Genomic DNA, 18319 nt, shown 5'->3' with positions numbered 1-18319 from the left:
AGCTTGTTAAAGCTTGGTACTTGGCCCTCATGATGGTATTAATAGTTTCTGATATATGCATAGAGTTATGGCTGCTGTTAGCAGAAGTTTTGTATGGGTAGCAAGAGCATAATGTGAAATGGCTTACTTGTTGATTGCTGAGAGTAAACTCATTTTTCTGTACTATATTCAGACCAGATAAGCTTTGTACTTTTGAGGCAGGTAAAATACAGTGCTCCTTGTGCTTAGTGGGGAAAACTTGTTACATATGTGGTCCATAGGGTTGATACAGTTTTCTCATGTCTTTGCATTACTGCTGTTTAAAGCTTACATTTTATATATGAGGGCATTTCTTCCCAAGTACTTATTAATCATTTCTCATGGTCAGCTGAAGTCTTACAGATAAGAGAAGCCAAATACAAGGTGAACTTCTGTGATGCTTGTAATAGTATTGCCTTAATAGGTGCCAAGCATGAAAAGAGAATGACCTGTAATTTTGCTTATGCAGGTGTCCGGAATACATGCCTTCCCTTCAGCTCTGGAAGTATCACACTGTGATTGTGATGTGAGATGGGGGAGGTGTTTAGGTTCTTATGCGAGTACTACACCCATTATGCTGGTGGTTTTTTCTTTGCCAGGCTTTGATTTCTACAGTAGCTTCTGTGAAAAAGAGAAGATTTGCTATGAGAATACAAGCTGCATCTTCCACTTTTTCATATTTTCATTCACCTGAACTGTAAGGCCCTCATTCTTGCCTACCTGTAACATATTAGGGTTGTTCTAAGACCCTCATTCCATCTCTTAAAAGTTGTACTAGCTACTGTGGGTCCTAAAAGAAGTGGGCAAGGTTTTTGCAGACCAGGACCAGTATTGGTGCCTCTACCCACTAGTTACCACTACATCCTACCTGACATTATAGTCACTAACAATTCTATTTTTAGGTTTGTTTCCCCTGAGAATCTCATTCCTAACAAAATGGAGAAGAGATACTCTTCTGTGCTACTTGTAAATACCTGGTGCATGTTGAAGAACTACTCTTAAATTTTCCTGCTCCTATCCATAGCTGCAGTGGTACAATTACATTGCATATGGTTTAAGTTATAACAGACTTGGATGTCTTAATCCATTTGGGGTCATGTGCTGGGGGAGGGAAAACCATTGAACTTCAAAATACACAAATCCAAATTTAACAGCGATTGTCACTTAACCTCTAAGTCTCAGTTTCCAGGAATCCTTTCAAGTTGGCTCTCTTCTGTGCATTGAAGTTTGCCCTTCAGATGTTCACTTGACCTCCAGACAAGGTCCTTTCCTTATATGGATATCCTTGCTCTATTAGCAATCTGCAGGTTGTAGGGTGAAGGGAAGGAAGGATGTGGCTATGCCCTTTTCATGCACAAAGACAGCTCAGGCACTTCATAAAAATATCCTGAACTGCTTTTTATTTTCCATTTAAAATGCAGCTTGTGTTTGGCCTGTGATAAATGGAGACCTAGTGCAATGATGGCATTGCAAGAGGCAAGGTGAGCTACAGAGGAAGGAATTTTTAGTTATTGTTAACTTTTCTTACCTAAGGGTTTTGACATCGGTGACTAGCACTTTAAATGAAGAAAATCTTTGTTAAGGCTCATGTTCTTGTCCTTTCAGTTAGGGCATAGGTCTTTCCTGATTTCTGCTGCATATTGCAGCCAGTTTTGTCACTCCGGGTTTTTTTTTCCTCACCTTTGAAATCTCAGGGGAAGAGAAACCCTTTCAGGCTTCCTTTCTGATACAGTGAAAGAAACTGAGCTCAATACTAGGAAAAAATCTCTGCAGGTCGCTTTTAAACTCCATAGTACTTCTTTCACTTACAAATGTGTTCTACTTTCAGTTGATCATTACATACTATGGTATCATGATGCCCCTGCCCTATTCCATTCTGAGAGACTGGATGACTTGGGGAAAGAATGAGTCTGAACTAGCATGGCTGCTATCTTTTCACTAGTAATGAGGAAGAAATGGCTTGGCAGTGAAGGAGGTTCACTTGTTGGTGCATAAGAACTTTGTGGAAGTTTAACCGGAATCTGCTCTGGACAGTTCATTACATCTCTAATGGTAAAGTTTTATGCTGTCTAGTTCTATATTTACATAAAGTCTCTCTCTTTTTTTGCTTTCTACAGTGCATTTCTGGTAATTAGTATATCTGTATTTCAGTTAGGTATCTGAGAGAAGGCCAGGCAGAAAGTTCTATATTAAGAACTGTAACAGGCCTTTAGTAGAATGTGATCATTAGCAGTGCAACCTCCAATTAAGGAACACTCTTGAGTGGAGCCCTGTAGGGGGAGGTGTTAATACCTAGTCCTTTAATACTAATTTTATTAAACATTAATACATAATGCTGAGCTGACACTGTCATGTATCTGCTGACTATACAGAAAATGGCAAGCAAACAAGCAGGCCTGAAGGCAGTTCATGGCTTCAGTGGGGCTGGGAGAAATTAGAATTTCGGGCTGTACTCAACAACATAAGAGTTACCGGAAGGAAATCTTGAAGCACGATACTAAAACACCCACTAGAGCTGACTGATGACAGCCAGCAATGAACAATTATTAGTGTTACCTCATCCTAATGCACACATTTCCAGTGCTCAGCAGTTAGACCAATACTTAAGCCCCTTTGTTTAAATAGAATCCAGAGTGAGGTGGAGTTTGCATAGGAGTTTGCTGGGAAACTCTCACCTTCCTTCACTGTAAGGTTGGTGAAAGGAAACAGGCTAGCAAGGAAAAGGGAACTTTTTGGGACCAAGAAGCAGTGTACAGGTCGGCTTACAGGGGAGTTTGCTAGGGAAGATCTGCTTGGAAAGAGGGACAGGAAAAAAGAGGCAGTGAATTAAGAGACCCAGAGAAATGGCTGGAGGACATTGCAATGCCAGAGCTACTGCCAGCTTATCCTCTGCTTGCACCTGTGAGCTATCTGTCCAGGCATGACCACACCATCAAGGCTTCCACCCAATTCCTGGTTTGGGCTGTGGAGATTGCAGCTCCTTGCAGGTTCCTTCCAGTGATGACCAGGTTGGGGAGTGCCTGTGATGTGAGCATTGCCTCCTGGTGGTCCCTCAGGGAGCAGGCAAGAGAGCTACAGGAGGTGGTGGCAAGCAGAATGTTCTGAAACATCCTCCGCCATGAGGACTTCATCAATTCGATGCTGAAGGAGACCTGTAGGACTGCCAGAGGGAGCGTTAGAGAAGGAAGAGGACATGGACTCCCAGGAAGGTGGAAGCTGGAAGCCTGTGGCCTCAGGTAGCAGACACGTCCTGCAGATCAATGCATGGCAGCACAGATGGCGTCACCAGCAGGACTTTGGCTTCTTCGCTCATGAGATGTTGTTCCAAGAAGAAGGATTGCTAGGAGGGAAGAGCATCTTCTCAGACCAGCTTGCTTACTTATTGAGGGGGGCTTTAAAATAGGTTGGCTGAGGATGGAGATCAAAGCCCTGAAGTAAGTGGGGAAGCAGTTACCTGGAGGAAGCACAAGCAGGAAGGGACAACTGTCTCATTCTTCCTGAGAAAGTAGGGCAATTGGGTAGTTACCTTGCATGTCTACATATATGCACAGAGCCTGGGAAACAAGCAGGAAGAATGGGAAATCCTTGCACAGTCACAGAACTAAGACAAGATTGCAATAGCAAAGACTTGGTGGGAGTTTGCCTGGCAGGAGTGCTGTCATGGATGGGTATAAACTGTTCAGGAAGGACAGGAGGGGAAAAGAAGAGGAGGAGCTGTTCTTTATGTACAAGAGCCATATCATTGCTCGGAGCTCCAGTATAAAACTTGAGAGAGGCCTGTCAAAAGTCTCTGGGTTAGAGTCAGAGAGGACAGCAACAAGGGTGACACCATGCTGGGGGTCTGCTACAGACCACCAGACCAGGAGAAAGTAGTGGATGAGGCTTTCTTCAAACAGCTAGCTGAAGTTTCCTGATCACAGTTCTTGGTTCTCATGGGGGACTTAAATCACTTTCACATGTGCTGGGAAGGCAATACAGCTTCGGACAGGCAATCCAGGAAAGGGACAACTTCCTGGTGCAAATGGAGCAGCCACCATGAGGCCATGCTCTTCTTGGCTTGCTGCTCACAAGCAGGGAAGAATTGGTAGCTAATGTAGTAGTGGGTGGCAACTTGGACAGCAGTGCTCACAAGATGGTTGAGTTCAGGATCCTGAGGAAAGGAAGGATGGAGAGCAGCAGAGTAAGGACCTTGGACATCAAAAAGCAGACTTTGACTCACTTGGGGAAACTCATGAGCAGGATCCCTTGGGAGGCCAGTCTGAGGGGGAAAGGAGTCCAGGAGAGCTGCTTGTATTTAAAAAAAAACCTTACTGAGGCTGCAGGGATGAACTATCCTGATGTACAGGAAGACTAGCAAGAAGACTGGTTTGTCTTAGCAGGGAAGTCTTTAGTGAGCTAAAATACAAAAAGAAGCTTACAAGGAGTAGACATTTGAACAAATGACTAGGGAGGAGTATAAGAGCATTGCTTGGGCATGCAGGGATGAAGTCAGGAAGGCCAAAATGCAACTGGAGGTGTTGCTAGCAAGGGATGTGAAAGGTAACGAGAAGGATTTCTACAAGTATGTTAGCAACAAGAGGAAGATCAGGGAAAGTGTGGGTCCTTTACTGAATGAGGGAGGCAAAAGGCTGAAGTACTCAATGTCTTTTACCCTAGTCTTCACAGACAAGGTCAGCTCCCAGACTACTGCATCTGGCAGCACAGTTTGGGGGGAAGCCAACAGTAGCAGCCAACAGCAAAATAACAGGTTGGGGACTATTTAGAAAAGCTGGATGTGTACAAGTCCCTGGGGCTGGACAGGATGCATCCAAGGGTGTTGGGGGAGTTGGCTGATGTGATCGCAGAGCCACAGGCCATCATCTTTGAAAACTTATAGCGATCAGGAGAGGTCCTGGACAATTGGAAAAGGGCAAATATAGTGTGCATCTTTGAGAGAGGGAAGGAAGAGGATCTGGGGAGCTACAGACCTGTCAGCCTCACCTCAGTCTCTGGAAAAATTGTGGAGCAGGTCCTCAAGGAATCCATTTCAAAGCACTTGGAGGAGAAGGTGATTAGGAACAGTCAGCATGGAGTCACAAAGTGCAAGTCGCACCTGACCAACCTGATGGCTTTCTCTAATGAAATGACTGGCTCCATGGATGCAGGAAGAGCAGTGGATATGATATACCTTCACTTTAGCAAGGCTCTCTCACAACATCCTTGCAAGCAAGCTAAGAAAGTATGGGTTGGATGAATGGACTGTAAAGTGGACAGAAAGCTGGCTGGATCATCGGGCTCAAGTTTGCTTCTGACAGGATGCTTTGGACACAATGCTTCTGAGTGCAGCATTGGAAATGCATGCATTGGGGTAAGGAACACTAATCATTGCCTTTGCTGTGGTAGTTCATTGCTGACTGCCATTGGGCAGCTCTAGTGGGTGTTTTACCATGTGCACTTGTTCTAGTGGACATCAAATGCCACCTGCAAGCCTGTGTAGAGCAAAGTAACTAGCAGAGTAACCAAAGCTACTATTTGCTGAAGCATTACCTGGGGGAAATAGCTTAAGGGGATGGTTAAAAATAAATAAATAAATAAATAAAAATAAAAATCTCACGACTGCTGCCAGGCACTGACTGATTGACTGGAGTTTTGAGGTTCAAGTACAAGACTGAGTATATCTCCGGTTCTACGAGTGCCGAGAGCATCCTAATGTTATATTCAATCTAGAACATGTACAATCCTGTGTTTCAAGGAATTTCTGCATGAATCTAGAGGGCAAGCTGCCCTCAAAATACAGGCTGTAGACAAGTGTCCTTGGCTACCTTGGAGGATCAGCTGAGCAGATGTATCTGAGGATTGACCCACATTGGCTGCAAGATGTTTGCTTTTGAAACACTGAAAAGATTTTGAAGATCCTTGTTTTCATATCATGAGTCTATGATGCATTAGTAGCATGTCTCAGTGGGAGGCAAGGTGGCACCTTTCTCTTAAGGCTTCTTTTTTAAGAAAAATGCTATTAAAATAGGAAAACTCATGTGTGAATTGTGCCCTGTAGCCCCACAATGAAAGTAGTGGCCTTAAATACAAACCATCTGGGCATAGTGGCCTTAAATACAAACCATCTGGGCACAATGTACTGGTATCACTAAAAGTCTTAAACTTTAATTTTGGAAGCATGCTACATGAAGTACACGTGCTGCGTAGAAAGCTAGATTACAGTATACCGGGGGAATGAGAAATCTATCTCCAGCAGGTCCAACAAGTAAATAGGATGCATCTTTCTATATCGGGTTCTGTGTAGAGCAACTTGCAAGTTGAATGTGGTGAAAAAACAAGTAAATCTGAAAAGCTCCTATTCATATTAATATTCCCCAAATCTTAAACTACAGGAATCTGATAATCCCACAACCAAAAGGTTCTTGTGATGGGTTACTTGCTTCATGCCCTGGAAGTCAGCTAAAGTAGACGCATCTGGAAAACAACAGGCCTGTTTTTTCCTCTTACATAATCTGTTTAGATTGAATTCTTTCTGACTTCAGTGGGATTACTCCAGATTTATATTGGTGTGAGAGCAAAGTTAGGCCCAAGAATACCACAACAATCAAAATAGTAAGGGACTGTTATGATGGCAGAGACGATCTCTGTGCATTTACAATGACACGGGAGCTGTGGCCTTCGGGTACAGAGGCAGAACTGGATCTGATTGTCCCCAGATCCTGCGTTCCACCTTTAAACCCTCATTTTGGTGCCTGAATGGGGACGCTTCTGCCCTCGCATTGTCATCACTTTGCTTGGATCGTCTTTTCCTTTCTATACTTCTAATGGAACAGATGCAAAACAGTTTTCTCTCTTCTGTTATTAATCAAAATCATAGACTAGCCATGAGTGGAATGAAGGCATTTGTACATGCTACTGAAGTAAACTACATCAGTGCAAGCAGCTAATAAGCACTGAAATGCATCCACAAATCCCCTATTGATTATCTCCTTTGGAAGAAGGCAAACCTAAGTCCTCACTACGCTGCCCATGTAAATGAAAGATTTAATTAGATGAAAACAGAAAGGACTGCAAGATGTACTGCACCTAGCTATTAAAGGATTGTTATTCATAATTGGCTATTTTAGATATCTCCGCTTCTTGGGCCTCTCTTTTCACTTAAAAAATTCCCAATAGTACATTAAAATGAGCACAGTAGTTAGTAAATTTTCTCCTGTGTATTTTACAAGCTCAAGGTTATGGGCTAGAACGAGTACTGTCATGCCATAAATCAGGTATAATGGAACAGCTTGAGAGTGAGTGCGCGAGTCCTACTTCCCCTTGTGCTATGTGCATCCAAAAGCTCTTAAGGTGGAGTTAGCAGTAAGGACCACAGATGGCAACTTAAAGCACTAGTAACAGCCAGATTTTGCCATCCTTACTCACCACGCTGTGGCACAAGGTGGGTTCAGTGGAAGGAGCGTGCTCATCAAGGCTGATGAGGTGAGGTGGACCACTGATGCTACTTATACAGCTTCTCATTGTAGTATGTGTCCCTTGCAGTGTTCCAGGTATTTTGCTCTACATCATCTTGCAGGTAAAAATATGCTGCTGTATAGATAGGGAACAGGTCCTCAAAGGGAGTTAAAAATCAGTAGGAGTTAAAAATGCCTAGATTCCTTTGATCTCTGCATAAGTGACTTACCAGAAACCTGGCAGAACCAGGGGTACCAGAATCCCAGCTTGGTTGTTTTGGCATGCAGCAATTCCTCAAGCCTGAATGAAACAGCTTGTACTTATAGGAGCTAGATTTGGATATTGTTTCTCATGTTGAATAGTGCTTTGTGCTCCATGAGTAGGCATCTGATTTCATCTAGTGCAGAGAGTAACTCTTCAACAGCGTAAGCAAAGAATTCAAGGTCTGGCCTCACCAGCTCTTAGCTGCATGTACTGGTGTAACTCCTTCCTGTGAGATTGTTTAAGCCACTCTTCGTGCAAGGTTTAATCCTCATTGTGCTGCCATGTTGTGCCTGTATGTCTGGGAAGTAGCGGGAATTAATTGTGATGCAATTCGGAACATTTTAGGCTCATTTCGGTGCCCGACAGGATAGTCTCACCTTGGACTCGTTCTGGAGTTGTGACTTTTTTGACACAGTTGTGAACTTTTACATCAGTAAAAAAACTAGATCCCTGACTGGTATAAACCAGAAGAGCAAATGAGCTTCAATTTAGGAACTGGTCCAAATTAATTTACTGCAGAGGAATTTTCTTTTATCCTTTTTGTGCTCTCCTCTTGACAAACCTGTCCCTTACAGATTGTAACTAGGTTGGGGGTCACAAGCCTCTGAGAGGTAGATGAGGTTAATTGCCTATGCTTAACCTGAGGAGGTGAGTGACCGGTCTAAATTCCCAGAGAGACCCGATGGAAAAACCCTTGGATTTTTGGTGTCCTGGTTTCTTAGAAATGGTGGGATTGTTTTAGAAAACGCACATTGTGCTGTACTGTGCTCTGGAATACACACACCCATGTATGTGAAATATAGATACATATATACACACATATATATATCTATATATCTAGATACAGATATATTTTACAGATCTCTACACACACATTATATATGTATGTGCATGTATATATAAATACACATATAATATATATAACACACATACATACATGAAATCTATTTATCTATCTATAAATATATAATACATACACATACATGAAATACTAGAAAGCTGGATTTGATTTGGAGACTTTTGGATAGTGAACCTACTGCTTCTCCTACCTTCGGCACATATACAGGCTGACTGTGGGTGAGAAAGAAATCTAGCACTTTCTTTGAACATTTCCTAGTTCAGCTAGGTGGGAATGAAACAAACCTGCTTAAATATAGGTCGTTCAAGCCTGAGCAGGCCTGGGAATGTAGGGTTTTTAGGAGAAAGATGCTGGGTAATTATGACTGTCAACAATTATTGAGGACACTCAGTAACTTGGGGTAAGCCCTGGATCCTGCAGGATTAGACCCTAAGAAGTCTTTTGTGCTTATGAAGGATCTGAATAAGCTACAGTGTAAGCTGTGCCTTTCCTTGCCAGGTTGGATATTTCATTAAATGTTGCTGAAGGAGATTTTCTACGATAGATGTGGCTGACTGATTTGAGAGCAAGTGACTTGGTTTAACATTGGCCTCTTGGGTGGGATGAAGCCCTTTGGGGTCTTTAACATAAGGCTTCAAGCTCTGTAACAAGTCTCCTAAGGAAAAAGCTCTTTGGTTTGCAAGAAGCCTTAACGCTAGAGTCAGCTGGAATTATTTTTTCCTAGTGGAAAAATGTAGACCAAAGCAGGGGAGGACAAAAAAGGTTTCATGTAAATTTTCAGATCAGTGATTTCTGTGTTCTAAATGTGACTACAGACCTGGCTTTAACCAAACAACATGCTTCAAATTGATAGAGGAATATCAGTGTATTTGTGCAGGAGGAGAATAGCTTCAGCAACTTGCTCCTCTTTAGAGGATTGCAAGTAGATGCCAACTTGCTGAATCTGGGCTAGGTGGCTGTTCCCACCCTGCTCTTGACACCATAAAAACATGCTTTGGATCACTGCGCCTGAGCAGAAGGAGGCCATGAAAAGAATTGCTACTTTGGTGCTGACCGCAGCAGGATAAAATAATAGCTGTTATTCTTGTAATTCATGTGTCTAGCTCACACCCCTCTCAACTAAATAGAGGCTCTCTATTTTAGTCCCACCCAGAGGGTGCAGGCAGGTGCCAGTTTTGCTCATCTTGAAGGCTAAATCTTGATGTGTACTGTAATTTAGCTGAGAGGGCCACGCTGCTTTTGACTAGAACTCCACCAGAAATGCATCCTGGCTACCTAGGACAGCTGCTTCAAAAGTTACTACTTTGACAGTGTCTCTCTAGTAAGGGATCTCTGGTCAGCTTGACATCACTCAGACCATACTTCTGTAGGGTGGGTACTTGGCTGGTTCGTCCAGGCTGTGTGAGCTTCCCTGACTAGGCAACTACTAGTACCTGAGCTAGCTAATTTAAAGCTGACTTGGATATGTACATTACTACATTGCAATCACAGCAGTGACATCCCTACAAGTAATCCTCTCTCTTTTGGTTGGAGAGCAGAGGGATAGTTTCCTAACTGAAGACTATCTTCCAGCTCCCCACTGCTGTCAGTTATGGAATCCAGTACAGTACTTTCATCCCATGACAGTGATGAAGTGGTTATTAAATGCAATAGAAATCATCCAGGCCCCTTTTAATGAAAAGATTCACTCTTATCAGTGGCTTTCAACATTCCTAGGAACAAAGTTGGGTAGCATTACACAACTAAGGAGAAAATACTATGCTATCAATTTATCTTGCACACACGCACATCTGCATTAGCATGCTGAGCAGTGGATTGACACGTCTACTAAATTTTAATCTTGAAAGCATCTGGCACCTCGGTTGGACACCAGGCTTTTGAGCAATGATCTGAGTGGACTGAGCAATGTGTACGTTTCATCTTTTGGGTATTTATTATCATAGAACAAAGCACCAAGTGTTTTGAGTAATATTCATTTCGTAGAGCACATGCCAGAGAGAGTGAGTGGGGAAACTGTCTGGGCCCCTTCCATTAGTTACCTCTTTTGAATCTGAACATAAAATATTAATTTAAATCGACTGAAAGGCATTAAAAACTTGATGTTCTCTTTTTGCCCCAGCAGTACTCTACTGATAAGGAATGAATTAAAAATGCAAGGTTTTCAAATAGCAGAAACACTGTGTATTTCAAATGAAGTCGGTCTTTTTATGTGTAGTGTTTTGGAGTTAAAAAAAAATTAAATGCACATAAAAATGATTACTGTAAATGGTGGAAACATCAAAGTTTGGCATCAAAGTTAAATGCAAGTGCTTGGAATTCTGCTTGTTTGATCTGTATGTAAATAAGCTTTTGAGGAGGTGGGAGTCCTTTGCTCATTCAGTCTGGGTAGCCAGTCCAACCCCCTCCTTCATCTCAGGAGGACTCCCAAACTAGGTTACATCATCCAAACAGGGTCACTAGTTTGTCTTCCCCAGCCTACTTCCAGCCAAATGCCTTGTACAAAAGGAGCTAAGGGAGAGCCCAATTCACAGGTGTGTTTATCAGCTGCATTGAAGTACCTTTGTGAAGCAGATGTGCTCTAGGGTAGCAAAATACAGTCAACTTCTCTTGTCCACGTCTGGGATGAAGACTGGTTGAAAGGGGAAGTGCTGGGCTTTTTAGACAACTGATTTGCTCTGGTTCTTCAGTGGTAAGACTCTGGATTTAGGTTTAAAAAATGCTAGTCATGTCCCAGAAACATCCCATCCTTTGACTGGCTTGGGCCAAGTAAAGAAAAGGGGCTAGCACTCCACTGATTCCCATGAGCTGAGGATCTCACCTGGAGTTTCAAAACACACAGTCTCCACACAGCCACTGCCTGGCAGTAGCAATGTTCACCTTACTCCTCACCTGGGATTTGGAGGTGAAACTTCCCCTTCTAGACTCAGCGTTTCAAGGTATCCTTTTGTCAAGAGAAATTACGCTTTTCATTTCTGTAGTGCCTTTCATCAGAGGATCTTGCTGAGCTTACAACTATTAATTCTTGCTGGAAGCTTGTGAACTGGCTAGAAATCATTTTAAGCTCTGGGAGTCCTTTGCTGTGGAGTCTGTATAAGATTTGAATCTGAGTTAAGGAGAGTCTTGGCACTGACTTCAGTAGGAACAGGACTGGGGCTTTGTATCATGGACAGTTCTATGGTTTTAGCTGCTGTGGGTGCTCTTTAGGACCTTTATCGCCCAGTGCACACTTGCAAGACTGGGTGACAGTCTTCTAGGCCTCTTAGAGGTGCATTGCACATCACTCCCGTACCAAGGGGAGGAAGGCTTACGGGTGGCATTAAGCTTCCTTTGCTTTCCTGATCTTGGGCTGCACTGGCTGCCAGAGAAGTGCCTGTACCTAGGGGCTGTTGAAGTGATGCTAAGCTTTCAAGCCTGTGGAGAAGCTGCAACGTGACCCTGTCAACCCTCCAGTTCTGCCCCACACATGCTCCCTCTTCCTGCCCTTGCAGTGGGGTCCAAAGGAAGTAGCCTTATGGCTGTGCTCTGCAACATGCAGTCTTTCCTGGTCAAGTCTCGGGCTTTCAAAGCCTGCTCTTACACACTGGTCCCTTTTAGCTGGTGCAAAGGGACTAAAGCAGTGGGGGAAGCTCTTACGGTCTGAATCCTTCCAACTTCCCCGAGCATGCTCAGCACAGCCTGCTTTAAATACAAACTTCCCTAAAACAGTATTGCTTTTACTTCCCTCCCCTATCCCACTCGATAAGACTTGCACTCAGTGCATGTCTGTGATTCCCTCTCTGCCCCAAGACTTCTAAATTATTTTTTTTCCAGAACACCAAGGCACATCACCAGGAGGAAAGCTGCTTCAGTAAATTTCAGGTTTCTAGCCTTAGCCATCTTCGTATAATTGCTAATAGGAGGGGGGAAAATACGAACTCCAGCCCTGTTCTTTTCTTATTCAACATAATGCTACCTGGCTGAGAATTACTGATGTGTTTGTTTCAGGCATCTGAGCCAAGTTCACGGCAGCCAAAAACAACGCCCCGGAATCTGAGTTTGAGAGGTGAAAAGTTTGGGAAAGTTGCAAGCAAATGAAAATCAGGAGATGTTTAGGCAACCGTAACTACAGTTGTCAGTACCTCTGCGGTTGGAGTGAAAACGTGCTATTGTTCTGAGCGGCGTTTAGAAAGGCAATGCCATGCTCTCCTGCCTCCTTCTCTCGCCGCAGAGAGCGCGGTTACCGCTGCTGCTCCATCCTAGCCTTTGTTTTGTTTCGCTCCGTTGTGCTGGAGTTACAGGCATGGTCTCAAGGGGAGACGGGCTGCCTGGAAGAAGGCACATCAGAGCGGTGCAGAGTGGGAGGGGAATGCCTTTGGAGACTGCTACTTCAAGGCTTCTTCTGGGAGTTCTCTGTGAGATTGCCTCGGGGCAATCAGTGGGACAAATCCTGGAGGGGGAAGGATTATTCAGAAGTCAGTTGCAACCTCTGGGCGAACACGTCTGATTTACGCAGGTTTTCCTGCTGAGAAAGCAGAAAATATTCTCCTCCCTGTCCTCGCCCTTCAAACCGTTCCCCAAGTGCCCTGTCCCTAGAAAATAGTTAACCTCGTTTTTTTTCCCCCCCAGATACCTTTTGTGTTAATAGTATGTTCTCTTAGCAAGGGACTGTAAGGCAGGATCTAACATTGCTATGTGTCTTCTGATTCCCATTTTCTTACAGTGAATCGGGGTGGAGGATGGGATATGTTTATGCAAAGCCATTTCCCTTTAGGTTAGACAACAAAGGTCAAGGAAAATGCTCCCACCAGGAGCAGAAACTGTCAGACTCTTAGGCCAAGCTTCAGGTGAGTGTTTTGCCTTTTGTGCTCCTGGATTTGGCCATGGGGACTGGTGAAATAGGCTAATTACAATCAGATGCTCCTCTTTGCTCAGATTTAGAATCAAGTATGAGCTGAACCTCTTCCTGGAAACTGAGGTGTCCAGACATGTCGCTGCCTCTCCCACCCCTCCGGGCTCAGTCTGATTTTCAGACAGAACCGGCATCCTCAATACCAAAGGCTGATCACCTGGGACTGCTTGTTGGGGCCTGAAACCTAGGACATCTCAGAGGATTTGGGTTTGGGTGATTACGGTCAAGTTTCGAGAGCTCATGGATAGGACCCAGTTCTGATAACCTCCCATCTGCATTTGATAGAGAGGCAGGAAACTCCAGGACAAGGCACCAGGCTAGGTATTAGGATACTACCTTTTTGGCTCTCCCACTGACCTGCTGCATCTCCTTGGGCTAGCCCCTTCCCCTCTCTGTCCTTCTGTCTCCTCTTCCACCATATGTCCATCCAGACTGTCCACACAGGTAGCTCTTCAGGGCCAAGGCTGACCCTTCCTGTAGCGGTGTAGAGCACCTAACATACAGAGCGGTGGGAGCGCTATGCAAGCAAAAGGGCAAAGTGAGCACAAGAACAAACTGAAATAAGCTGGCCGTGTGTCAGGAAATGTGAAGACTGCCTCTGACCATTAGAAGAGTGAGATGCTGAAAGAGCCCTTTGGTCACAGCGGCAGGAGCCAAAGTGATGTATTTTTAAGAGGAAGCTTGATAAATTCCTGACCAGGTTTATAATATGCCTGAGATGGCAAGGACTAGACCGAGTGACCCCAGAAGTTGCTGCTACCTTATATTCCCTGTACCAAGGTCATGATCTCATGGGTGCCTCTCAGCACCATTATAATACAGATCAATATTAGTATTCACATTTCATGCTGGAAAAATCCCAGCTGATACAATGGGCATTTTGCCCAAGCAAGAAATGGATAAAAATGAGGGCCAGATTGAGGCCTGGCTTGTAAGGCCAAGCAAAGATGAATAAGGCTGGATCACGAGTAGATGCATGGGTAGGCAGTATCTAAGGGTCTGCTACAAATTCACCTTGGCAAAGTAGGCACAAAGGAATAGGGAGCTGAAGGAGCTTTGGCTCCACTCATCTCATATCTCACCTGTAGTTTGCTTCTGCCATGGAGAAAGGGAAAACTGGAGGGCAGATTGTGACTGGGAGTTGCAGTAGGCTCCTTGGGATACTATATGGCTTCTTGCGTGGGGCTCTTGGCACAGCTGCTATTGAGCCCAGAGTAAGGGCCCGCTGGTTTTGCCTGTGCTGAATGGCAGGGATGTCTCTGCAAGTCTGGTAAGGTGTTAGATGGGATGTTGAGACCCGTTATCACTGGAGATTTTAGTCAGCTTTTCCATCTCCAGAGATAGAAAGTTAATGTAGTTCCAAACTCCCCACAAATGTATAGCTGACATTTAAAAATGACTGGATTTCTTGTTCAGGCTCCCATATTCTCTCCTGTTTCTGTTTAGGGCTATATTGAACTTCGTGTGAGATTGTAAAGCATCCTAAGAGAGATTTTCCTGAGAGGGGCTATAGAAATGGTAGATAGTGTTGTGTCACTGCATTGTAAATAAAATCTATTTCAGATAGCCTGGTATCCAGCTACAGTCCATCAGTGCAGAACAAGTCATCTTTCAGGTATGAAATTAACTTGGAAATTTGTGTGGTTCTGCTTCATGGACAACAGGTCTATACAGGAGGTCTAGATATTATCGTGTACATCTTCAGAGTGTCCTTGGGCACCCGAGAGATTCTGTAGATGTGCAATAAATCTGTTTCCCTATAAGTTTAATAGAGCTTTTGGAATAATCTCATTTTGATCTCCCTTGTTGTTTTTAATGGAGTCTAGGCTAAGCTTGTTGGTGTGTATAGCCCTATTTTTTTCCATACAAATTATGGATTTAGCCCAATTGAATATTCAGGCCAATTAAAACCAATGTCTTTGCTGAAACAAGGGCAGGGGAAGCACTGACAAAGACTTTCATGCAAATGAGCCAAACAATAAAAGCAAGAAGGGGGGATTTGTATTATTCATGCATATTCTTAGATGTAATTACTGTAATTTCACTCCTAAAAACTGCCCGCTCTTATAGGAAATGATTGTATTCTAATAAGTACTTGTTTATTAAACATGCAGTAATTGGAATTGAATATGAATTATTAAAATGTTATAGGAGGTGCAGGGTTGTTTTTCCTTCACCAGATGTCTGTGAAAAATAAAATAAGAGAAGACAATGCTGCAAAGTTTGTTAGGCAGAAACAAGTGGGGGAGAGCCTGGCTGTGGATGAAACACAGTGTGGTCTTTCTAATCACAAGGAGCATTGGGGCAAAAGTCTGCCTGCAGAGGCAGAGCTTTGTATCCAGCTATTGTTTGGGGTTGTCCTTGGCTGGGGCTTGGCAAATGGCTTGGGCTGATTTGAGAGAACCAGCTGAAGAGAACTGAGAGCCATATAATTAAGAGTCATGTATCTCACATGGGTGGGACTTGGGGGTAGTTTGTAGGGAGCTGTGTCCAGGAAGTAACAGTAAGAGTAGGTGAAGGATGCAAAAGCAAGACGGGAAGGGAGAGTCTCTGTGGGCATGGCAGAGAATATTCACGTCTCTTTCTGCCCATCTCCGCAGCCCCCATCTCCATGCTGTGTAGATGCTGGACCTATGCTAGGGGTTTCAGGGCACAGCAGAAATGGGGCATGGGGTGGGAAGAGGAAGGTCTGGAAGACTCTGAGCAGATTTAGTGTGGCAGGAGGAAAACAATTGCCTGGCCAGTAAAACCGTAGCAAGAACGGAGGTGAGGACCATGCGGTAGCGCAGCATGCAACATGTGAGCTCATCAACGGGAGAGTGGTTCTCTCCTGTATTTGCCTTTAGGGTTTATATCTACAATCTCCTCCCTACAGCCGTGAAAGCCACAAACTTATCTGAAAAAGGAAGAATGTGCCAAGACTCTCATGTAATCGTTCTACCCTTGGACCTGAGGTGCCCTTACAAGCCCCAAATCACAATTCACCTTGAATCTAGCAGAAAAAATGCCAGGACTGGAAACAGGCTAACTGGGCTCTAGGGGTAGTGTGAGGATATAGGTCTTGACTGTGGTCTGACCTATTCTTAAATTGTGATTTCTGGAGAAGTCCCCAGCACCGGTGGTGCATTGATGCACGTACTTAAAGGTAAGCAGAGGTCATTCAGTTGATTTCAGTGTTAAAATCGAGCACCTTCCAGGATTGTGTGTGTGTGTGTGTGTGTGTACCCCCCTTCCCACAGTGATTTTTATTTAGCTATAGCTCTAGATATAAAATGTGTGTGATTATATTAATATTTTTCCTACTTCCGGTACTTGCTGGACCATACCCATATTTTGCAAGGAAAGAAATTGAATGCATGTCAGATAACCATTGATCAAACCCCAGTACACCCTGGATGTCAGGTATGGCTGTCCTGCCATATATGCACTCTTGAATGATCATATATCTGAGATGACATGGATATGTGTCTTTGTCTTAACGGAGTCCCCCGTTGTACAGCGCAGCTTTCATCGAAGTCCCCTGACAGGAAAATATAGTTTTGGGTTAGCAGTGTCTGTGCACATTGCCTCTGTTTCCTTCCCTGTGATCACATTCTTAGCATTCATAATTTAAAACTCTTCAAAAAGAAGTGACAACTTGTCTTCTCCAAAGTAAAGGACAAAATGACTTTCATTAATTATTCTTTCTTAGTCAGTTGCTTAGTATAGGCCATATAAATAGGAGACAGCTTTTAGTGCTGTGGACAAAAAAAGTCTTTATGCCAAGTGACACAGTGACTTGATACCCTTCCCCTCCACCTCTCTCCCCCTCCAAAAAAAAAAAAAAAGTGTGGGTGGGAAAGTTTCTATTTTCATCCGCTCTGAAGTCATTAACAGGCACCCAGGGAATTGTACAAAGCAACAGCTTAGAAAACAAACTGAATTGTTCAGTACTGAGTATCTTTCTCACAATGCCTGAGCTTTTAGAGAGATTTACAGCTGAAATAATTCAATCTGGGTTTTTCTCTTTCCCCTATTGACTCACATTTTGGAATATAGTCAGGCCCTGAGAGTTGGGTTTTTGCATAATTGAAGCACCAGAACATATTAAATGGAACGGCTAATGGTGATGGGTTTTTTCTTCCAGTCTAGGTTATCAATTATGAATTAGTAGGCAATCAAAGATCAAAGGGATTCCGTTTTCTCAACTGAATTTGAGGATTTTGGAATTGGAACAGATGAAATGTAGCTAATGAGTCATTTCGGAAAGGGGGAGACAGAAGACAGCTCACATGGTTAAAGTTAATCGAGAGATTCAGTAGTTTGTTTGGTGGGGACTTAAATGCCAAAATATGCAAGTGAGTACCAAAACGGAGTAGCCAAAATTTGATAATTGTACCTTTTGGCCCAGGTCCCCCAATGGAATGCGGCAGAGATGGACCCGCTATATATCTATATCTGTATCTATACATAGATGTATATCTATCTATCTATCTATCTATATATATCTATTTATCTATATGTAGATGTGTATCTATATATCTATGATTTGTCTATTACAACAACATGAATATGAAGACCATAGTAGCGGAGTTGCATATTTCAATCGATCGATTGATCAATCTATCTATCTAGATATAGATATATATAGATATCTTTTTTTGGACCTGCTATATAGCACACTTCTGCTTATAGTATGTCACTGAGTCATTGCACAGGGGGTTAGGAGAATATTTGTTATGTGCCTATTTTGCTTTAATTCACTGGGGGGCTGTGGTGAAGAAGCGGATCGCTCTTAGATAAGAACATCCCAGTGCAGACAGAAGTACAACAGGGAAAGTTATTAGCTTCAACGTTTCTACATTCAGTAAAATTACAAA

This window comes from Crocodylus siamensis, chromosome 10, assembly GCF_052110815.1.
Source record: "Crocodylus siamensis isolate JL-2025a chromosome 10, ASM5211081v1, whole genome shotgun sequence".
Lineage (NCBI taxonomy): Eukaryota > Metazoa > Chordata > Crocodylia > Crocodylidae > Crocodylus > Crocodylus siamensis.
The sequence above is the reverse complement of the archived record's forward strand: the minus strand, read 5'-3'. Positions refer to the sequence as shown.